The sequence below is a fragment of the Rattus norvegicus genome, chromosome 5 (genome assembly GCF_021556685.1).
Source record: "Rattus norvegicus strain SHRSP/BbbUtx chromosome 5, alternate assembly SHRSP_T2T, whole genome shotgun sequence".
NCBI lineage: Eukaryota > Metazoa > Chordata > Mammalia > Rodentia > Muridae > Rattus > Rattus norvegicus.
In genome coordinates this window covers 134,823,518-134,848,239 of record NC_141538.1, presented here as the reverse complement: position 1 = coordinate 134,848,239, position 24,722 = coordinate 134,823,518, and the positions used below count along the sequence as shown (strand labels likewise).

General features: G+C 42.7%; 1 long non-coding RNA gene and 1 pseudogene across 3 annotated transcripts in view; both read right to left on the bottom strand.

Annotated features, from left to right (window-relative positions):
- Window positions 1–24,722, bottom strand: part of Cyp4a8-ps1 (cytochrome P450, family 4, subfamily a, polypeptide 8, pseudogene 1) — a 140,399-nt pseudogene that overhangs the window by 102,388 nt on the left and 13,289 nt on the right. The window contains exons 7-8 of the transcript XR_015621482.1: window positions 4,205–4,269; window positions 3,896–3,972 (exon numbers count right to left, since the gene is read on the bottom strand). The product of XR_015621482.1 is annotated as a cytochrome P450, family 4, subfamily a, polypeptide 8, pseudogene 1, transcript variant X2 (transcript). The remainder of the gene's footprint in view (window positions 1–3,895; window positions 3,973–4,204; window positions 4,270–24,722) is intronic.
- LOC148005988 (uncharacterized) lies at window positions 18,134–23,125 on the bottom strand. Of its 2 annotated transcripts, none has more exons than XR_015620439.1 (2): window positions 22,601–23,125; window positions 18,134–20,084 (listed from the first exon to the last, which is right to left on the bottom strand). It is a non-coding gene; the product is annotated as an uncharacterized LOC148005988 (long non-coding RNA). The 2 variants fall into 2 exon arrangements; XR_015620440.1 differs by having other exon boundaries at window positions 18,134–20,037.

Below are 24,722 nucleotides of genomic sequence, written 5' to 3'. Positions count from 1 at the left end.
TTCATTTCTGATTTTGTTAATTTGGACGCACTCTCTGTGTCCTCTCGTTAGTCTGGCTAAGGGTTTATCTATCTTGTTGATTTTCTCAAAGAACCAACTTTTGGTTCTGTTGATTCTTTCTATGGTCCTTTTTGTTTCTACTTGGTTGATTTCAGCTCTGAGTTTGATTATTCCCTGCCTTCTACTCCTCCTGGGTGTATTTGCTTCTTTTTGTTCTAGATCTTTTAGGTGTGCTGTCAAGCTGCTGACATATGCTCTTTCCTGTTTCTTTCTGCAGGCACTCAGCGCTATGAGTTTTCCTCTTAGCACAGCTTTCATTGTGTCCCATAAGTTTGGGTATGTTGTATCTTCATTTTCATTAAATTCTAAAAAGTTTTTAATTTCTTTCTTTATTTCTTCCTTGACCACGTTATCATTGAGTAGAGCATTGTTCAATTTCCACGTATATGTGGGCATTCTTCCCTTATTGTTATTGAAGACCAGTTTTAGGCCGTGGTGGTCCGATAGCACGCATGGGATTATTTCTATCTTGCTGTACCTGTTGAGGCCCGTTTTTTGACCTATTATATGGTCAATTTTGGAGAAAGTACCATGAGGAGCTGAGAAGAAGGTATATCCTTTTGCTTTAGGATAGAATGTTCTATAAATATCCGTTAAGTCCATTTGGCTCATGACTTCTCTTAGTCTGTCGACATCACTGTTTAATTTCTGTTTCCATGATCTGTCCATTGATGAGAGTGGGGTGTTGAAATCTCCCACTATTAATGTGTGAGGTGCAATGTGTGTTTTGAGCTTTAGTGAGGTTTCTTTTACATATGTAGGTGCCCTTGTATTTGGGGCATAGATATTTAGGATTGAGAGTTCATCTTGGTTGATTTTTCCTTTGATGAATATGAAGTGTCCTTCCTTATCTTTTCTGATGACTTTTAGTTGAAAATTGATTTTATTTGATATTAGAATGGCTACTCCAGCTTGCTTCTTCTGACCATTTGCTTGGAAAGTTGTTTTCCAGCCTTTCACTCTGACGTAGTGTCTGTCTTTGTCTCTGAGGTGTGTTTCCTGTAGGCAGCAGAATGCAGGGTCCTCGTTGCATATCCAGTTTGTTAATCTATGTCTTTTTATTGGGGAGTTGAGGCCATTGATATTGAGAGATATTAAGGAATAGTGATTATTGCTTCCCGTTATATTCATATTTGATGTGAGGTTATGTTTGTGTGGTTTCATTCTCTTTGTTTTGTTGCCAAGACGATTAGTTTCTTGCTTCTTCTAGGGTATAGCTTGCCTCCTTATGTTGGGCTTTACCATTTATTATCCTTTGTAGTGCTGGATTTGTAGAAAGATATTGTGTAAATTTGGTTTTGTCATGGAATATCTTGGTTTCTCCATCAATGTTAATTGAGAGTTTTGCTGGATACAGTAACCTTGGCTGGCATTTGTGTTCTCTTAGGGTCCGTATGACATCACTCCAGGATCTTCTGGCCTTCATAGTTTCTGGCGAGAAGTCTGGTGTGATTCTGATAGGTCTGCCTTTATATGTTACTTGACCTTTTTCCCTTACTGCTTTTAATATTCTTTCTTTATTTTGTGCGTTTGGTGTTTTGACAATTATGTGACGGGAGGTGTTTCTTTTCTGGTCCAATCTATTTGGAGTTCTGTAGGCTTCTTGTATGTCTATGGGTATCTCTTTTTTTAGGTTAGGGAAGTTTTCTTCTATGATTTTGTTGAAGATATTTACTGGTCCTTTGAGCTGGGAGTCTTCACTCTCTTCTATACCTATTATCCTTAGGTTTGATCTTCTCATTGAGTCCTGGATTTCCTGTATGTTTTGGACCAGTAGCTTTTTCTGCTTTACATTATCTTTGACAGTTGAGTCAATGATTTCTATGGAATCTTCTGCTCCTGAGATTCTCTCTTCTATCTCTTGTATTCTGTTGGTGAAGCTTGTACCTACAGCTCCTTGTCTCTTCTTTTGGTTTTCTATATCCAGGGCTGTTTCCATGTGTTCTTTCTTGATTGCTTCTATTTCCATTTTTAATTCCTTCAACTGTTTGATTGTGTTTTCCTGGAATTCTTTCAGGGATTTTTGCGATTCTTTCAGGCATTTTTGCGATTCCTCTCTGTAGGCTTGTACTTGTTCTCTAAGGGAGTTCTTCACGTCTTTCTTGAAGTCCTCCAGCATCATGATCAAATATGATTTTGAAACTAGATCTTGCTTTTCTGGTGTGTTTGGATATTCCATGTTTGTTTTGATGGGAGAATTGGGCTCCGATGGTGCCATGTAGTCTTGGTTTCTGTTGCTTGGGTTCCTGCGCTTGCCTCTCGCCATCAGATTATCTCTAGTGTTACTTTGTTCTGCTATTTCTGACAGTGGCTAGACTGTCCTATAAGCCTGTGTGTCAGGAGTGCTGTAGACCTGTTTTCCTCTCTTTCAGTCAGTTATGGGGACAGCGTGTTCTGCTTTCGGGCGTGTAGTTTTTCCTCTCTACAGGTCTTCAGCTGTTCCTGTGGGCCTGTGTCTTGAGTTCACCAGGCAGCTTTCTTGCAGCAGAAAAGTTGGTCTTACCTGTGGTCCCGGGGCTCAAGTTTGCTCGTGGGGTGCTGCCCACGGGCTCTCTGCAGCGGCAGCAACCAGGAAGACCTGTGCCGCCCCTTCCGGGAGCTTCAGTGCACCAGGGTTCCAGATGGTCTTTGGCTTTTTCCTCTGGCTTCCGAGATGTGTGTGCACAGAGCAGTCTCTTCTGGTTTCCCAGGCTTGTCTGCCTCTCTGAAGGTTCAGCTCTCCCTCCCACGGGATTTGGGTGCAGAGAACTGTTTATCCGGTCTGTTTCCTTCAGATTCTGGTGGTGTCTCAGGCAGGGGTCCTGCCGCTCCTGGGCCCTCCCCCACAGGAGCCCAGAGGCCTTATACAGTTTCCTCTTGGGCCAGGGATATGGGCAGGGGTGAGCAGTGTTGGTGGTCTCTTCCGCTCTGCAGCCTCAGGAGTGCCCACCTGACCAGGCGGTTGGGTTTCTCTCTCACAGGTTCTGGGGGCAGAGAGCTGCTGGGGGCCGGGATTCGCGGATGTGGGACTTCCGGTAAACACAGAACGTGCCCGGTCCTAGAGGAATTCTGCTTCCCTGTGTCCCAAGCTCACCAGGCAGCTTTCTTGCAGCAGAAAAGTTGGTCTTACCTGTGGTCCCGGGGCTCAAGTTCGCTCGTGGGGTGCTGCCCACGGGCTCTCTGCAGCGGCAGCAACCAGGAAGACCTGTGCCGCCCCTTCCGGGAGCTTCAGTGCACCAGGGTTCCAGATGGTCTTTGGCTTTTTCCTCTGGCGTCCGAGATGTGTGTGCAGAGAGCAGTCTCTTCTGGTTTCCAGGCTTGTCTGCCTCTCTGAAGGTTCAGCTCTCCCTCCCACGGGATTTGGGTGCAGAGAACTGTTTATCCGGTCTGTTTCCTTCAGATTCTGGTGGTGTCTCAGGCAGGGGTCCTGCCGCTCCTGGGCCCTCCCCCACGGGAGCCCAGAGGCCTTATACAGTTTCCTCTTGGGCCAGGGATGTGGGCAGGGGTGAGCAGTGTTGGTGGTCTCTTCCGCTCTGGAGCCTCAGGAGTGCCCACCTGACCAGGCGGTTGGGTCTCTCTCTCCCTCATTCATTTTAGTGTGCAGTGACATTCAAAAATTGGGGAAATAAGAAAATATACTAATTTTGACACAGAGTTTTCAGTGGCCACTGAGAAGTGGGTTAAAATCTCTGAGCTGTGTACTAAAATACCTTCTTTCTTTTTGGAACAGGCAGGCATACCCCCATCTAAACACAGAAGCCAACAGTTTTGTAAATGGGCACCAGAAAGCCCGAAGTGATTGGAAATACCAAATACTGACATATGCCCGTCATGTCCCCTAACCCATTCTCTTTACCTTGCTCCTGCTGAGAAGGGTAGGAATGCATGGGTATGCCGGAGGACATCTGGTGCAAATCTAAAAGGGTCAAACACCTGCACAGAGAGCATGCAGACCAGAATGGATGAGAGTCAAGCCCCTTCCCAATACATAAGGAGCAGAATTCCTAGATTAGAAAGTAGGAAACTAGGGGTTGGGGATTTCGCTCAGTGGTAGAATGCTTGCCTAGCAAGTGCAAGGCCCTGGGTTTGGTCCCCAGCTCCGAAAAAAGAAAACAAACAAACAAACAAAAATTAGAGACCTCTTCTCTTCCCAAGGGTTTCATACCTCTGCGTTTGGCCATAATCTTGGGTTGTGATGAAGGCCACAAATGGAGAAAGAAATCAAGACTCCTGTGACTTGATTTTCTTCCTCTCAACAGACTTCATCGTTTATTTATTTATTGGTTATATGTATAAGCATAAGAGTGTGTGCGGGTGGGCAGGCTCATGTGAGTGTCCGTACCCAGACACTCTGGAGCTAGAGTTATGGGTCTCCTCTTTAAGAGCAGTAGGAGTCAACTACCGAGCCATTGTACTGTCTCCTCAAATGAACTTTTTTTGTTTTTAACTTTTCTGGGTGTTTTCAAATCCTCTCATTTCCCATTGCACTCACCACACTCTCGGTGTGAAAAAAAATCTTGTGTCTGTCTTACTCTTTTCTGTCGTGTCTGAGACCTTGTAAAGCTTTAGCAGCTGACACTGGGAACACTCATGTGTATAATACAGGGTTACTAGGGTGTCTCTGCAAATGATGGGACCTTCCTTAGGAGATATGGTTCCAGAAGCATGAAGGTCACCACACCAACTCAAGCCAGTGATGTTTGCATTCTTGTCTCTCAAATTTGAGGAATAAAATTTATAGGCCACAGAGGATGAACTTAGGGCTTTTGAAAATATTTTTATTATTTTTTTATTTTTCTAATGAATTTAGAGGAGAGGAAGGGGGAGAAAGGGACACACACACATACACACACAGACAAAGACAGAGAGAGACAGAGAGACAGAGACAGAGAGACAGAGACACAGAGAGAGGAGAGACAGACACAGAGACAAAGAGAGAAATAATAGTTTCCATATAGAAGAAGGAGAGTTATCATCAAGATATAATCTCAAGAATTTTTTAAAAAAGAATTTATGGAAAATACCAATGAGGTGGGAGGAGGCTGAGGCCAACCAAGTGTCAGTCCCTGTTTCACAATCACAAACAGGCTCAGGCAGATAATAAAAGGAGATGATAAAGGAAAAAGAACCAAAGCTGGAGAGATAGCTCAGTGGTTGAGAGCACTGACGGCTCTTCCAGAGGTCCTGAGTTCAATTCCCAGCAATCACATGGTGGCTCACAACCATCTGTAATGGGATCTGATCCTCTCTTCTAGTGTGTCTGAAGACAGCTACAGTGTACTATTATACATAAAATAAACGAATAAATCTTAAAAAAAGAGCCAAAGCTCTCTGACAATCTTAGACTGTAGCAAGGGATTCATATTCTAATTTTACCAATGCCTAATAGCTGTAGTTGTTTGTTTGTTGCCATGACTTCAGGGGTGAAAATGAATAAGTTGGTGTGTCCAGCTGAACTTAGTCATTGAGAGACTGAGTTTTCATTGGACACACACACACACACACACACACACACACATACACACACACATGCACATGCACACACACACATATATGTATATGTATGTAACATTTTCCCTGGTACTGGTGTCAACCACTTTCTGTCATGATCCATGGCTTCTGGAGAAGGAGTTAGTCCACTCAGAAGGTTCAAGGTCCAGATCTGCCTCACGATGCAAGGAGTTAGCAATTTACCCTCTCCTTGCCTCAGTGACTTTTTAACTGGGTGAGATATTTAAATGTACATTTTTTAAAAATCCATCATGAACTTAGTCACTAATTAATTCCAGAATTATTTCCTGAGTTCAAAGTTGCTAAATTCTGAGAAAGATGCATGTTAGGGCATCCGGGAAGAATGAACTGTCCAGGCAGGATGAGTAAGGCAAAAACAGAATAAACAAGGTTTCAAAGGCTACTGGTTCTCCTACCAGCCAGTGCTCAAGATGGCTCCCAACAGTTTATGAAGATGATATCTAAGAAGAGAAGAGGTGGCAATAGTTTTGTCCCTGGAGTCCTTACCTTCACTTTAAAAGAAGAGAGATTGTTTTACTCCAGAGAATTTCCAACTTTCAGACTTCAGACAGGAAGAAATAAAAGACATTTGAGAGAGAATTCTTCAGAAGGCAGTTCTTCCTTCACTCCTAACCTGAGCCTCCCTCCATCTCAGTGTTACCTCCAACATTCTCCTTCTTCACTCTCTACTGCAGCTGTGATAATGTTAATCATCATAGAGCCCCCGTTTTCTTTCTTCTCTGAGTCCTGAGTCCTAGCAAAATCAAGAACAGAAGGGACATGCAGCTATCTCTTCTCTGCAACTAACCTCTCCCCTTGCTCTGTGGCTGTTTCCTACTGATGAATGAGTAATCAGGTATGGTACACACATAATGAAATCTTATCCAATTTTGAAGAAAAATGAAATGTGCAGAGAAACGAGTAGAACTTAAAAATAGATGTCCTGAGGAGTGAACAAGGCCTAGAAGAACAAATGTCACTTCTTATCCTTCCTTCCTTCCTTCTTCCTTATCTTTCTTTTGCCTTCTCCTCTTTAATCATCCTTTTTACTTCTCTCCTCTCATGCTTTACCCTTCTCCTCACCAGAGAGCCTGGACCCAGTCTTTTCTTGACTAAAGTTACCCCCATCAGAGCTTTACGCATTATTAATAATATTTTTAGAAAATTTAAAATTTACATAAATTATATGAATCTTGGATCAATAGTTCTACACACTGCTTCCTTAAAACAGAAGCTAAGACCCGCGGATCTCGGCCCTCAGCAGCTCTCTGGTCCCAGACACCTTGGGAAAGAGACCTCACCGCCTGGTCAGGTGGGCACTCCTGAGGCTGCAGAGCGGAAGAGACCACCAACACTGCCCACCCCTGCCCAAATCCCTGGCCCAAGAGGAAACTGTATAAGGCCTCTGGGCTCCCTTGGGGGAGGGCCCAGGAGCGGCAGGATCCCTGCCTGAGACACCACGGGAACCTGAAGGAAACAGACCGGATAAACAGTTCTCTGCACCCAAATCCCGTGGGAGGGAGAGCTAAAACTTGAGAGAGGCAGACAAGCCTGGGAAACCAGAAGAGACTGCTCTCTGCACACACATCTCGGACGCCAGAGTAAAACACCAAAGGCCATCTGGAATCCTGGTGCACGGTAGCTCGCAGAAGGGGTAGCACAGGTCTTCCTGGTTGCTGCCGCCGCAAAGAGCCCATGGGCAGCACCCCTCGAGCGAACTTAAGCCTCGGGACCACAGGTAAGACCAACTTGTATGCTGCAAGTGACCTGCCTGGTGAACTCAAGACACAGGCCCACAGGAACAGCTGAACACCTGTACAGAGGAAAAACTACACGCACGAAAGCAGAACACTCTGTCCCCATAACTGGCTGAAAGAGAGGAAAACAGGTCTACAGCACTCCTGACACACAGGCTTATAGGACAGTCTAGCCACTGTCAGAAATAGCAGAACAAAGTAACACTAGAGATAATCTGATGGCGAGAGGCAAGCGCAGGAACCCAAGCAACAGAAACCAAGACTACATGGCATCATCGGAGCCCAATTCTCCCACAAAAACAAACATGGAATGTCCAAACACACCAGAAAAGCAAGATCTAGTTTCAAAATCATATTTGATCATGATGCTGGAGGACTTCAAGAAAGACGTGAAGAACTCCCTTAGAGAAACACAGGAAAACATTAATAAACAAGTTGAAGCCTACAGAGAGGAATCGCAAAAATGCCTGAAAGAATTCCAGGAAAACATAAAGAAACAAGTAGAAGCCCATAGAGAGGAGACGCAAAAATCCCTGAAAGAATATCAGGAAATCATAAATAAACAAGTAGAAGCCCATAGAGAGGAGTCACAAAAATCCCTGAAAGAATTCCAGGAAAACACAATCAAACAGTTGAAGGAATTAAAAATGGAAAAAGAAGCAATCAAGAAAGAACACATGGAAACAACCCTGGATATAGAAAACCAAAAGAAGAGACAAGGAGCTGTAGATACAAGCTTCACCAACAGAATACAAGAGATGGAAGAGAGAATCTCCGGAGCAGAAAATTCCATAGAAATCATTGACTCAACTGTCAAAGATAATGTAAAGCGGAAAAAGCTACTGGTCCAAAACATACAGGAAATCCAGGAATCAATGAGAAGATCAAACCTAAGGATAATATGTATAAAAGAGTGTGAAGAATCCCAGCTCAAAGGACCAGTAAATATCTTCAACAAAATCATAGAAGAAAACTTCCCTAACCTAAAAATAGAGATACCCATAGGCATACAAGAAGCCTAAAGAACTCCAAATAGATTGGACCAGAAAAGAAACACCTCCCGTCACATAATAGTCAAAACACCAAACGCACAAAATAAAGAAAGAATATTAAAAGCAGTAAGGGAAATAGGTCAAGTAACATATAAAGGCAGACCTATCAGAATCACACCAGATTCTTGCCAGAAACTATGAAGGCCAGAAGATCCTGGACTGATGTCATACATACCCTAGGAGAACACAAATGCCAGCCCAGGTTACTGTATCCTGCAAAACTCTCAATTAACATAGATGGAGAAACCAAGATATTCCATGACAAAACCAAATTTACACAATATCTTTCTACAAATCCAGCACTACAAAGGATAATAAATGGTAAAGCCCAACATAAGGAGGCAAGCTATACCCTAGAAGAAGCAAGAAACTAATCGTCTTGGCAACAAAACAAAGAGAATGAAAGCACACAAACATAACCTCACATCCAAATATGAATATAACGGGAAGTAATAATCACTATTCCTTAATATCTCTCAACATCAATGGCCTCAACTCCCCAATAAAAAGACATAGATTAACAAACTGGATAGGCAACGAGGACCCTGCATTCTGCTGCCTACAGGAAACACACCTCAGAGACAAAGACAGACATTACCTCAGAGTGAAAGGCTGGAAAACAATTTTCCAAGCAAATGGTCGGAAGAAGCAAGCTGGAGTAGCCATTCTAATATCAAATAAAATCAATTTTCAACTAAAAGTCATCAAAAAGATAAGGAAGGACACTTCATATTCATCAAAGGAAAAATCCACCAAGATGAACTCTCAATCCTAAATATCTATGCCCCAAATACAAGGGCACCTACATACGTAAAAGAAACCTTACTAAAGCTCAAAACACACATTGCATCTCACACAATAATAGTGGGAGATTTCAACACCCCACTCTCATCAATGGACAGATCATGGAAACAGAAATTAAACAGAGATGTAGACAGACTAAGAGAAGTCATGAGCCAAATGGACTTAACGGATATTTATAGAACATTCTATCCTAAAGCAAAAGGATATACCTTCTTCTCAGCACCTTATGGTACTTTCTCCAAAATTGACCATATAATTGGTCAAAAAACGGGCCTCAACAGGTACAGAAAGAGAAATAATCCCATGCGTGCTATCGGACCACCACGGCCTAAAACTGGTCTTCAATAACAATAAGGGAAGAATGCCCACATATACGTGGAAATTGAACAATGCTCTACTCAATGATAACCTGGTCAAGGAAGAAATAAAGAAAGAAATTAAAAACTTTTTAGAATTTAATCAAAATGAAGATACAACATACCCAAACTTATGGGACACAATGAAAGCTGTGCTAAGAGGAAAACTCATAGCGCTGAGTGCCTGCAGAAAGAAACAGGAAAGAGCATATGTCAGCAGCTTGACAGCACACCTAAAAGATCTAGAACAAAAAGAAGCAAATACACCCAGGAGGAGTAGAAGGCAGGAAATAATCAAACTCAGAGCTGAAATCAACCAAGTAGAAACAAAAAGGACCATAGAAAGAATCAACAGAACCAAAAGTTGGTTCTTTGAGAAAATCAACAAGATAGATAAACCCTTAGCCAGACTAACGAAAGGACACAGAGAGTGCGTCCAAATTAACAAAATCAGAAATGAAAAGGGAGACATAACAACAGATTCAGAGGAAATTCAAAAAATCATCAGATCTTACTATAAAAACCTATACTCAACAAAACTTGAAAATCTTCAGGAAATGGACAATTTCCTAGACAGATACCAGGTATCGAAGTTAAATCAGGAACAGAATAACCAGTTAAACAACCCCATAACTCCTAAGGAAATAGAAGCAGTCATTAAAGGTCTCCCAACCAAAAAGAGCCCAGGTCCAGACAGGTTTAGTGCAAAATTCTATCAAACCTTCATAGAAGACCTCATACCAATATTATCCAAACTATTCCACAAAATTGAAACAGATGGATCACTACCGAATACCTTCTACGGAGCCGCAATTACTCTTATACCTAAACCACACAAAGACACAACAAAGAAAGAGAACTTCAGACCAATTTCCCTTATGAATATCGACGCAAAAATACTCAACAAAATTCTGGCAAACCGAATTCAAGAGCACATCAAAACAATCATCCACCATGACCAAGTAGGCTTCATCCCAGGCATGCAGGGATGGTTTAATATACGGAAAACCATCAACGTGATCCATTATATAAACAAACTGAAAGAACAAAACCACATGATCATTTCATTAGACGCTGAGAAAGCATTTGACAAAATTCAACACCCCTTCATGATAAAAGTCCTGGAAAGAATAGGAATTCAAGGCCCGTACCTGAACATAGTAAGATCCATATACAGCAAACCAGTTGCTAACATTAAACTAAATGGAGAGAAACTTGAAGCAATCCCACTAAAATCAGGGACTAGACAAGGCTGCCCACTCTCTCCCTACTTATTCAATATAGTTCTTGAAGTTCTAGCCAGAGCAATCAGACAACAAAAGGAGGTCAAGGGGATACAGATCGGAAAAGAGGAAATCAAAATATCACTATTTGCAGATGATATGATAGTTTATTTAAGTGATCCCAAAAGTTCCACCAGAGAACTACTAAAGCTGATAAACAACTTCAGCAAAGTGGCTGGGTATAAAATTAACTCAAATAAATCAGTAGCCTTCCTCTACACAAAAGAGAAACAAGCCGAGAAAGAAATTAGGGAAACGACACCCTTCATAATAGTCCCAAATAATATACAGTACCTCGGTGTGACTTTAACAAAGCAAGTAAAAGATCTGTACAATAAGAACTTCAAGACACTGAAGAAGGAAATTGAAGAAGACCTCAGAAGATGGAAAGATCTCCCATGCTCATGGATTGGCAGGATTAATATAGTAAAAATGGCCATTTTACCAAAAGCGATCTACAGATTCAATGCAATCCCCATCAAAATACCAATCCAATTCTTCAAAGAGTTAGACAGAACAATTTGCAAATTCATCTGGAATAACAAAAAACCCAGGATAGCTAAAGCTATCCTCAACAATAAAAGGACTTCAGGGGGAATCACTATCCCTGAACTCAAGCAGTATTACAGAGCAATAGTGATAAAAACTGCATGGTATTGGTACAGAGACAGACAGATAGACCAATGGAATAGAATTGAAGACCCAGAAATGAACCCACACACCTATGGTCACTTGATTTTTGACAAGGAGCCAAAACCATCCAATGGAAAAAAGATAGCATTTTCAGCAAATGGTGCTGGTTCAACTGGAGGTCAACATGTAGAAGAATGCAGATCGATCCATGCTTATCACCGTGTACAAAGCTTAAGTCCAAGTGGATCAAGGACCTCCACATCAAAGCAGACACACTCAAACTAATAGAAGAAAAACTAGGGAAGCATCTGGAACACATGGGCACTGGAAAAAATTTCCTAAACAAAACACCAATGGCTTACGCTCTAAAATCAAGAATCGACAAGTGGGATCTCATATAACTGCAAAGCTTCTGTAAGGCAAAGGACACTGTGGTTAGGACAAAATTGCAACCAACAGATTGGGAAACGATCTTTACCAATCCTACAACAGATAGATGCCTTATATCCAAAATATACAAAGAACTCAAGAAGTTAGACCGCAGGGAAACAAATAACCTTATTAAAAAATGGGGTTCAGAGCTAAACAAAGAATTCACAGCTGAGGAATGCCGAATGGCTGAGAAACACCTAAAGAAATGTTCAACATCTTAGTCATAAGGGAAATGCAAACCAAAACTACCCTGAGATTTCACCTCACACCAGTGAGAATGGCTAAGATCAAAAACTCAGGGGACAACAGATGCTGGCGAGGATGTGGAGGAAGAGGAACACTCCTCCATTGTTGGTGGGATTGCATACTGGTACAACCATTCTGGAAATCAGTCTGTAGGATCCTCAGAAAATTGGACATTGAACTGCCTGAGGATCCAGCTATACCTCTCTTGGGCATATACCCAAAAGATGCCCCAACATATAAAAAAAACACGTGCCCCACTATGTTCATTGCAGCCTTATTTATAATAGCCAGAAACTGGAAAGAACCCAGATGCCCTTCAACAGAGGAATGGATACAGAAAATGTGGTACATCTACACAATGGAATATTACTCAGGTATCAAAAACAGCGACTTTATGAATTTCGTAGGCAAATGGTTGGAACTGGAAAATATCATCCAGAGTGAGCTAACCCAATCACAGAAAGACATGCATGGTATGCACTCATTGATAAGTGGCTATTAGCCCAAATGCTTGAATTACCCTAGATCCCTAGAACAAATGAAACTCAAGACGGATGATCAAAATGTGAATACTTCACTCCTTCTTTAAAAGGGGAACAAGAATACCCTTGGCAGGGAAGAGAGAGGCAAAGATTAAAACAGAGACTGAAGGAACACCCATTCAGAGCCTGCCCCACATGTGGCCCATACAGCCACCCAATTAGACAAGATGGATGAAGCAAAGAAGTGCAGACCGACAGGAGCCGGATGTAGATCGCTCCTGAGAGACACAGCCAGAATACAGCAAATACAGAGGCGAATGCCAGCAGCAAACCACTGAACTGAGACTAGGACCCCCGTTGAAGGAATCAGAGAAAGAACTGGAAGAGCTTGTAGGGGCTCGAGACCCCATATGTACAACAATGCCAAGCAACCAGAGCTTCCAGGGACTAAGCCACTACCTAAAGACTATACATGGACTGACCCTGGACTCTGACCTCATAGGTAGCAATGAATATCCTAGTAAGAGCACCAGTGGAAGGGGAAGCCCTGGGTCCTGCTAAGACTGAACCCCCAGTGAACGTAATTGTTGGGGGGAGGGCGGCAATGGGGGGAGGGTTGGGAGGGGAACACCTATAAGGAAGGGGAGGGGGGAGGGGATGTTTGCCCGGATACCGGGAAAGGGAATAACACTCGAAATGTATATAAGAAATACTCAAGTTTTTAAAAAAAAATAAAATGTAAAAAAAAAAAAACAAAAAACAAAAAAACAGAAGCTAAACACAGCGAAAGCACATTTCCTTATAGGTTTACACAGCCTGTTCTTCATAGGGATCTGAACACAGCTCTTGGTGTTTTCTGGTAGAGCAGACAGCAGTCCTTAGTAACAACTTTCATGTAAGAACGGAAAGGTGACAGACTACTTAGGTTGAAATGACTTCTTACAAAGTTTTGAAATTTATGCAAGTAAAGCAGCTAGTTCTCCCTAATATCTCTTTAGGCATCATCATCATATATAGTTGCCATACATAGGTATATGTAATATGTAATTGGTATATATTACTCTACTATGTATATATATATATATATATATGTATATATATATATATATATATATATATATATATATATATATATATATATATATATACTGGGCATCATTTTTCATGTTGATAGATACTTTCCTTTAAATTCTATCTTACGTCCTTTGCAAGTAATACTGCAACAAATATTAATTCTCAAGTCTTTACTTTAGCACAAGCTTTTAGTTTCTTTGGAGAATTACATGGGAGTCAACTTACCTCCCAATGTTCTATAGATTTCAGAGGAACTACTGTCTTGGATTCCAAGTGGCATATTAATTTAGCCTTACCTGTAACACAAAAGAGCTCCAATGTAATCTCATTTTGTCTAACATTTTTTATTTCCCCTAAATACATTATGACATCACTCAAAGGGTTTTCTACTGCGCTTTTAATTCTCATTTTCTGATGCCTACATCCAGTGGAGCATAAGTTCTTGCATATCCACTGTTCATATCCACACTTTTATGATGAAGTTTCTGTAAAAGTTTTATGCCTGACGTTGCATAGGTTATACAGTTTTGTTATTGAGCATAGGACTTTCCTATATGTTCTCGTTTTCCATCATGGGCATATCCTCTGGTGTGATGTGGGCTACTTAATTCTCCAGTCTAGTTTTAGTTTCTCTGTGTATATAACATAGGGCCCATGTCACCATATGTCACCTTATAGGTAACACTGTTTTCTCTGTATCATCTTCTCCATTTCTTGGGTCAATGTCAGGTTACTACCTGTCCCATCCATCTTGGGCTTGAATACTGACACTTGATTTTGTGTGGTTCAGCCCCTTTTTGCACTCCCAGGTCTAGGTGATAATGAAGGTGAGATGCCTTGGCTGTTCTGAGTGTGGTCACTGTGAACTTCATCATATGACGCCAAAGTAACTGCCAATATCCTGTGCATTCTCAACCCATGTTTCTGCCTTATTCTGCGGGCCAAGTACCGATGCTCAATCTGACCGTCTCTATCCCTTCTCAGAACATGGGTGAACTAATCTATCTACCTGAAAAGCCAAGGAATTGGGAGAAACACGCTGCCTAAAAGTAGTAAAAGTGGGGTGAAACCTACTCAGAGAAGGAGAAAATGATATCAATCCTAAACAGAAGGCCTCAGGAAGCTCTGTTAATGACTTCCAAGATTCTGATCTGTAAGTAACTTTGAAAAACAAAAAAAAATTGTGTTTACAAGTAACAAGGGAAGCAAGTCCAAATCAAGTGAGGTGTTAGAAGCAGAGGCAACATCCCAGGGCACTTATTACAAACGCATGGGTTATGTGTAGGCAACACTGCCCAGGGTCGTGAGCCCCAACATTCAGGCAGTAACCAGCAATAGGCAGGATTGATGAGGTCCTTTCTCTTTCAGAGTTGAGAGAGAGAGAGAGAGGGGGGGGAGCACGGGATTAACAAGAGGATCTGCTTGGGATCTCCCAGGAGCAAGGCCTATTTGCCCTTCTGAGCAGCTGCATTCACCAAGCCTTCAAACACTAGTGTGAGGCAAGCTGCCCATGGCATGGCTAAGCTACACTATCTTCTATTGTGAAGAACAAGGTTCCTGAGGCTCATGTGACACCAAACCTTCTGAAGCATTTCTTGCTCATCCCCAAAGAGGCTCTGACTTGGTGCACTTCTGAAGAATCACAGGTGAGTGATATTGATCCTCTAATGGCCAGGGGTTCTGATTATTTTTCCATAAGAAGTGTGTTTCTTTCTCTGAGCTCTCAGACAAAAGCCTGATGTCCAAGCTCAGTTACACAGGAACATCAGAGTTGTGTGAGTATAGTTATCAAATGTCACATGGGTGAGGCCTCCTGGAACATGTAGAATCCATATAACCTGTCTGGAGAGGATACATAATCACACAGAGCACATGTCACCTTCGTTCCTAGCCTCCTAATGTTTCTCTTCCCATTAGTCTTTCTCTGTTCCCTCCCTGTCCTTCAAATAGTATAGGAACAACACACCACCTTATGAACTTTATAGCAGGGGAGAGACAAGATGGCAAGACTCTTAAAACATAAGCTGGTAGGCTGAGAATTTGAAGGTGAGATTTATATGGATAGATGAGGTGACAGTCAGAGAAGGACTGTGTTAGGTTGCTGGAACAATGGCTCTTTCAGATATGCATATCGTAATCTTGACAGAACCAAGAATATGACCAGTATTACCACTTTAGGCACAAAATAAACATACATATTGACAAGATGGAGAGATGACCTAGAGACAGAATAAGAGATGCTTAAAGACAGTGTTGGATTTTAAGGCTTAGAAGGGCTCTTGCAACCTAGGAATGCAGCTATAGGTGATGGAAAAGGTAAAAGAGGCACAGAAATAACCAAGGGTAATGGTACTGCAATGACCTTAGCTTAATTCTAATGAAATCATGAAAAACACCTGATATATACAACCGTAGGGCACATACTTCTATTTTAATTAATTATGACATTGGTATAAAGCTCAATTTAAGCATAGACAAAAAAATAGAATGGAAGGAAATATGCAGAAGAGTAGGCAGGGTGTAATTTAGGGAGATCATTAAGGTCAAAGGTCAAACATGAAGTCAGGTAGGGGCCAGGTAGAGAGAAAAGCAGGTAGAAATTCCAGAAGTTGAGATAGAAAGACTGACAGACAAGGAGACCGGAAACACAGCAGAAGGTGGGTGGTGGTGAACAAGGTGAGAAGAAAGAATGAGATGTGAGCAGATGGAGTGGGGACAAGAGTGAGTGACAGAAAGACAAATGGCAGACAGCATGCTGTTGGAGCTGTCTTGTGCTGTCAAGATTATTGGAGCTTTTTGAGATGCAGGTAGATCCCATTCTTGGACTTCAACACAAGTCTTGGTATGGGGATTGGGATCCTGGTGGGATCTGGCAGCAGCCTCAAACAGAGCAGGGTCAGGGCTATGGCCACCTTCAGTTCATTCATGGCAAACTGTTTCCCAATGCAGTTCCTAGGTCAGAAAGGTGCAATAAAATAACTGTCCTCAGGTTCTATTGTGAGCTGTGTAGGCATTGTCCTCTGTGCCCTACCATAGAACTGGGCATCTAGGGCAATCTTCCTTACCAGTCAGTCACACATGTATACCTCTCCCTTGGGCCTTCATTCTTTCTGTCTTTTTCTTTTATTGTATTTTTTTACTTTGGGTTTATAATTACAACCCTTCTCCCTTTCCTATCCTCTTTCCAAACTCTTCCATATAACCACCTAATCCATTGCCACTCTCCCTGTTTCTCCTCACACAGTCCCTCTTCCCATCCTCCCTTCTCCTTCTCAGAGAGGTTTGAGCCTTCACCCTCAGTACTCCCCCTTCCCACTGCCACTCTGGCACATCAAGTCTCTGTAGGATTAGGCATACCCTCTCCCATTGAGGCCAGACAAGGCAGTCTAGTTAGGGGAACATATGTCACAGACAGGCTACAGCTTTAGGGATAGCCCCTGCTCCAGTTGTTGTGGGACCCACATGAAGACTGAGCTGCACATCTGCCTCATATGTGCATGAGGGGGCTCATTGCAGCCTGTGTAGGCTCTTCAGTTAGTGATTCGGTTTCTGAGAGCCCACAAGAGTACAGGTTAGTTGACTCTATTCATCTTCCTGTGGAGTTCTTATGCCCTTTGGAGCCCTCAATCAAGCTCCATCCAATGTTTGATTGTGAGTCTCTGCATCTGTTACAGTGAGCTGCTGGGTGGAGCCTCTCAGAGGACAGATATGCTAGGCTCCTGTCTTTCATGTTCTTTCTTGCTGTCTTAATCTTTTACAAATACCCCTCTATTCTGAGACTGACTCTAATCCTGCTTTGAGAGACAATGAATCAACCAGTTCAGACCAGCCAGCCTCTTAGCAGCAGTCTTTGACTAGTTGACTCCTCATATTAAGTTTCTCATCCACCAGTGGGGATTTTACTGCTTAGGACAACATGGAGAGGGGTGGATCACACTCTTAGGAATCAATGTCTTGGGAGCAAAGTCAATATGGTTTTAACATAGTAGTCAGATGCTAATAGAGAAGTTCCTAGAAAACATACCAGTTTAGCGGTCCTCAAACTCCTCCTACTCAGTGGTTAGACTCCACTTCCTCGTCAGTCCACAGGACCTATAGGCCTTTAGTTCTATTTCCGTACATCTCCTGTATGTTAACGTCCTCAGTTTTCTGCCTGGACTTCACTGGTTCCCCTCAATTCTCTCACTTACTCTTGACCCTCCTAGTCTACCAAACTAATAGGATAGTGTCTAGATGGCTCAGCTGCAATCACACCCCTAAGTTATTGCCTCCCCACCTCCTACCCTTTCTGCCCCTACTTATCTCAGCAAATGTTGAAGCTGAGGAGAAATACTCTCTCTGTCTTCCTATCTGTGTATGTGTGTGAGTGTGTGTGTGTGTGTGTGTGTCTGTCTGTCTGTCTGTTTGTCTGTCTCTGTCGCGCGCCCAATGTCCCGCCAGCAAGAACGACGCGCGGCAACAGGATTCTTCTGCGAGCAAGCCTTTACTGTGTTACAGCTCTTCTTAGTGTTACAGCTCTCTTAGTGTTACAGCTCTCTTGAACAGGGACTCCGAGCAGCAAAATCGCTCGGCTTATATAGACAACAGTATGCTAATTATCTCTCAGGGATTGGTGGGGCTTGGATCACCCCACTACTTGTCCTCCAGGGATTGGCGGAGAATGAATCACCTCATTAGCATATTAACAGTCAACTAACACCTGGTGCATAAACCGCACATGTGCAGTACCGCTGTTCACCACTAGAGGGAGCCCTAGCAAGGGGACAAGCCTGCACATGCGCAGTAAGTCGTTTATATCCAGACAAGGCTGGATGTCGGCGCCATCTTTGTTTCGCCGCGCCGCTCTCTACATCTCCCCCTTTTTTGTTTAATAAAATGACTGGTCTAGATCTGGGTGTCACGTCAATCTTGTCATTGCTCCTGTCTTAGGTCGTTCTCATCCAAACTCGGCCTTACCCGTCATAGAGTTACCCTATCGCCACTGGGCCCCATGTCTTAGGTTGGTCCGAGTTCGAGGAAAGTTGCCCGTCCCTGGATACAATGACTCCACATGACTGTGACAAAAATGATCTAGGGCGAACTCTTGATCTTTCAAAGAGGCCAGCCATATGTTGGGAGAAGCACCCTTTTTAATGGTGGTCATAGCCTGGTAAACAACCATTTTGTGTCTGGTATGTTCTCTTTTTAAACAGCCAATAAGCCAGAGACCTACTCCGCATCCCAGGAGGACAATGGCTCCCCGGGACAAACATGCCCGCCCACTCCTTGAAAAGGGAGAAAGCATTGGTAATCCATGAGGTAAAGTCTTCAACTGTGATGGGGTCCAGCCTAGTGCTGTTGAGGACAGCAATCTGCATCAGCAATTGTCTTGATAGTTGCTCTGCTTTCATGGACCAGTTTCCTTTCAGATAATTCGAGATTTCTTTGCTCTGTTGAAAATTCTGAGAAAAGTTAGCTCACAAAGGAATAATGCATAAACCTCTAAGGGAGGAAACACAAGACAGCTGTGTCATATGATACAGTGCTTCAATTTGTTCTTGAACTAAATCTATCCTTTGATTGGCTAATAGAAGGCCAGATGCCAAATGGGTATTAAATTCTTCTTGTATCTCTAGCACCACTGCAGTTCTTTCTACAATCTGATTGACAGTCTCAGCCGTCTGTATTTGATTGGTCATAGCGATTTCAGCTGTGGTAGCTGCGGCAGCAGACAGCACAATGGCTGAAATTATGGCTGCCGTAATTCCAAAATCTCTTTTGGCTCCCAGCAAATTAAGAATAGGAAAGCTATCTGGGTTTGCCTCCACTGGGATTGGCACAAAGGAGGGAATCTTAACCATCACTGCGGTGTCATTAGTGCCATCCCAGCATTCAGCTAAATAGCAGACTACATCAGAGCTATTACAATTTAAAGCACCACTGCTTACATTAGTGCTTATCAGAAAAAAGGTGATCTAGCACATACTGAAGTACTAGTGGCAGTATTATTTACCAAGAGGTTATTATATTGAATATTGATCAACCTGGTATCACCTTTTTCTGGTAGCTGAAACATTATACAGCACGAAGTTCTCTCCCATCAACCTAGCAAAGGGGGTCAGGGATGTATATGCCCCTTGCTCATTGGACAGCACCCATTGAAACCAAGACCAGAGATTATGCTTGTCAGTCTTATTCTCAAAACAGTAGAATTGCTATGAACTGGCATGGGTACTGGCCAGGATCTGGCAATAGCCCACAGGGTGAGAGAATTAACCTGTATTACCATTCCCAGTAGTAATAGTAGGGTTCGTAGTCTCATCTTCAGGAAGAGCAGAAGGCAATTTTCGAGTCAAACACTCAGGTACCCAAATTGGATTTTCTTGATTCTGCGGAGAAACACAAATCGCTCCCCTAGATCTCGAAATCACGGGATCTGGGCCACGCCATTCATCAGTTAAGACATCCTTCCACTTTACTTCTGCATTAGTTATAGGTGTAGTAGCAGCATGGCGATCCGCAGCAGAGCAGCCATGCGCATCCAAAATTAAGAAATTTAGAGTAAATAGAGCTAAAGAAAGTTGTTCTTTTGGTGTTCGGCTGCTGGCAATTCCCTCTTTTTGTTTTTTTTTTTTTATAAGCTCTTTTAAGGTACGATGTACCCTTTCCACAATTCCTTGTCCTTGGGGATTGTATGGTAAGCCTGTAGTATGACCGACCTGCATTGTCTGGCAAAATGCCTGAAAGAACTTTGCAGTGTAGACAGGCCCATTGTCTGTCTTGAGACTATCAGGCTTTCCCCAGGCTGCCCATGCCTCTAAGCAATGGCTAATGGCATTACAAGCCTTTTCACCAGTCATCAGAGTAGCGTGTATAATACCGGAACAGGTATCAACAGAAACATGAGCATATTTTAAATTTTACCAGTTTTATGTCAACTTTCTGTTATCAATGTTACATTTTTTTAAACCATATCCAATAACTTAAAAGCCAATAGTCCATAACTAAGGCATGTAGAGAATATTTATACATTTAAAACCAATCAGAAAACAAAAATGAAGTGGCTACACATACCTTTAATATTTAAATCAATCACCATTTTTACTTTTTCTAGCTGTAGTTTTAAGAGAAACACCTTGTCACCTGTTGAGTCCAATAATCACAGTCAAAGATTTTTCTAAGAGAGACAGCGATCAGTTCCGTTACCTTAGAAGCTGTGAAGCTCCTTGTGTCTTTAGGATCGGCTAGTGTAAACATTTAGCCAGCCCCCTGGGGAGCTTACCCAGCCAACTTAGGCTTCTAGCTACAGATGCAGGCTCCAAAAGCCAATTGAAACTTTTTATTTATTTGTTCCTTTCTTGAAAGGAGTTAAAGCTACATCAATGGGTGAATCAACCAGCATTTAAAATTTTAACCTTTTCTTTTAAACATGAAACACAAAACATTCAAGCAAGGAGAAGCAAAACCCAGACATAAATTGACATACATGGACAGCTTGGTGCACCAAGGACAGACAATAGACACAGAGGAAAAGAACTAGATGGTGTTCCACCAAAAGGACCCAAACATCCTACCTAAAGAACCCAGAACCAGAAATAAGCACTTCTCCAATAGGAGCCAGCAAGGAGGCAAGACGTCTCCCACCTCCTTCTGTTCCCAGGAGAGCTCCAAAAAGTTTAAGCTCATTTCCTTCTTTTGCCAAAGCATCTGTGGAGAGTTCGGGAGGAATGTTTTTCTCAACCCCATTCTCTCTCTTGTCCAGGGTGTAAACTGTCTCTAGTCAGGGTCCAAAGACTAGAAGCATCTATGAGAATCGACTTTGCTTCTCTAGATTTTAACATAACTCTAAAAGAACACATACACAAAAACATTTTACCATTATTACCTTGTCCACTACCACTACCCCAAATCTTTATCTTTGCACATGCTTTCAGTTTCTGTGATCCTTCTGAATTCTGCTTACTGGGGCCTTTAAAATCTGTATCCACCACCTGAGTTCCCATTCGAGGGGTCAATACGAGTCTGGTGGTCGAACTGAGGTCGAGTCCTGCGCTTCCTTTTGTTGCTCTGCGGGAGGCCCGGGACCCGATGGTTCTACCTTTAGTTTCACTTTCTCTAAGCTGTCGGTGATGCTTTCTAGATTGTCTGACATTTCTAAGGTCAAGGCTTTTAATGAATATATCTTATTTGTTTCCTGGTCCTGATTAACCTCTTTTTTTATCTCTGCCTTCTCTCTGTTCCTTTTATCTCCTTTTCTTTTCTTTTTTTCTTTGGAGACCTTTTCTCCCTCTGACATACTTTGTTGCTCTGCAAGGACCCTCTGACCTGTCCTAACGGCTCTAACGGCTTCCTCACATTGTTTATCCTCTAAGCAGGCAGGGACCATTTGCCAAAGAGGTTTTGGTCCGGGCTTAAGCTTGCCGTCTGTGGCTTCTCTATCCCACACAAAGAAAAAAAGAAACAAAATTACCAGCCTTGCCCACAAAGGATCCATAACTTTAGGTTTCTTCACAGTGGCTCTCCACCTAGGCCCATATCTTTCTTCCTCATATATGGCTGCCTCTTCCTCTAATTCCTCCTCCTCGGACTCTGACAACTCTTGCTCAGAGTCACTGCCAGACAGTTCTAAGGCTTCTAATTCTTTTAGTGGATACAAAGTATCCTCTCCGGATGACTTGTACTTCGTCCTCCGGGGCACTCTTATTTTTTCCTCCAGCGGCATTTCTTCTGCCTTTTGTATCTCTTTCACTTTTGTTTTAGTAACCTTTTTCTTTTTGCGAGCTCCTAATTTGAGCTCCTAATTTCTCACTCTGCTCCGTTTCTGCCTCTGCTCCGTTTCTGACATGCTCTCTTAAATCCAAAAAGGGGCATGCCTCTCGAAGCCTAATTTCTCACTCTGCTCCGTTTCTGACATGCTCTCTTCCAAAAAGGGGCATGCCTCTCGAAGCTTACCTTTTAATTTACCTTCTCGCAGTTCTGAATCCTCTTCAGCACACTGAAGGGTCCCCTGGCACCAGCGATGTTGGTTCCCGGGTCTCGGCACCACTTGTCGCGCGCCCAATGTCCCGCCAGCAAGAACGACGCGCGGCAACAGGATTCTTCTGCGAGCAAGCCTTTACTGTGTTACAGCTCTTCTTAGTGTTACAGCTCTCTTAGTGTTACAGCTCTCTTGAACAGGGACTCCGAGCAGCAAAATCGCTCGGCTTATATAGACAACAGTATGCTAATTATCTCTCAGGGATTGGTGGGGCTTGGATCACCCCACTACTTGTCCTCCAGGGATTGGCGGAGAATGAATCACCTCATTAGCATATTAACAGTCAACTAACACCTGGTGCATAAACCGCACATGTGCAGTACCGCTGTTCACCACTAGAGGGAGCCCTAGCAAGGGGACAAGCCTGCACATGCGCAGTAAGTCGTTTATATCCAGACAAGGCTGGATGTCGGCGCCATCTTTGTTTCGCCGCGCCGCTCTCTACATGTCTCTCTGTCCCTCTCTCCATCTCTCTCTCTGTCTCTCTCCTTCATTGTCCCTCCCTATGTATCTCTGTCTGTCTTTGTCCCCCCACCCCACCCCACACACACATTCTCAGGGCTCAGAACAAAGAGCAACTTATCCTCATCGTCTGTCAAGCTATGCCATTGGTGCACTTCATTGGAGGCCACAGCTCAGTCCAGGACTTAGGACAGTGCCAGGAATGTCAATCATTCTACTAACTTCTCAGTGAGTAAAGGACAGTATCAAAGAAGAAAGAAATGATGTCTGTTTCCCACGGGTGTGGCTGATTCTGTAGACCAGCTTTCTGTTCTTGCTGCTGAACTGGAGGCAGTACCCTACTTCTTTGCAATTTTGTCACAGCATAGGAATTAGCCCAAGAAAAATAGCCTTAATAAATACTTTTGTCTTTGGATTTTATTAATTTTAAAAATAAAAATTCATTGGAGCACACAAAGGGTAACCTTTTATGGTAATTGAACTACCTGATTCTCTTCTATTTGTTAATGACCTCATCATGATTTCTAACTGAGCCCTAAGAGGAAGTGTTCACCCCTAGGTAAACTTATCCTAGATAAACAATATGCTTACAGCCTGCTCTGTGACAATTGATTTGGCATGGTAGAAGTCACAGAACTGTGGACAGAGAAAAGGATTCTTTCCCTTCATTACTTCCTTGGCACTTTGCATTCTACAAGATGATTGAGACCTTCAGCCTTTACTCATTTCTGAGCAGCTCTCTGCACTGTAACTTTCTCATTCAACAGCTCTTTCAGGCATGTTTGTTAGTGTACACATTAGTACATGTTATGTGAGGTCATGTCTCATATACCCTTTCCACTTTCCAAAGCTGGTAAGTGGACCACAGCCCTACAGTGTAAACTTCTCTCCAAATTTTGCTCATTGGGAAACCAGACATATTAATAGAAATTATTAGTAGAAATTTTGTTGGGCTAGAAGATAAACTATATAGAAGTAGACTCATTGGTGTTCACCCTACCACAATGGACCCTCATCTTTTCCAATTTTAAAAACAGAAAAAAGTGTTTTTATAGTCATTGTTGCAACTGATTGAAAAATTAAACAGAAGTGGCTGGATGGTTTGAGAGTGATAGAGACTTACATTCATCCTTTAAGATATGTAAAAGATGAGGGAAACAAATGCCTGAGAACCAGTTTGCATGAGAAAACCTAAGTATGAAGATTCATATTGTAGCAATGGTGAAAATGCCAACATACACTGAAGTTGGAAACATACACTGATGCAAGCTTACATGGCTATTGCAAACCGCCCCTCCACCAGGTGAACCCTTAAATACCAACTCTTTTGGGGGACACAGAAAATGCCCCCCTACAAGCACCTGAAGATGTCACATAGGAACCCAGGGAATCACAGATACTAGATATGTACCCAGAGACTACCCTTGTCTCCATTCCTTACACACAGTACACACCTCACCTTGCTCCTCCTGAGAAGGGCAGGAACAAGTGGCTGTGTTGGGAAGACCCGATAAGGGTCAAACACCTGCAGTGTGAATACCAGATTCAGGGTAGGCGAGAATCAAACTCCTACTT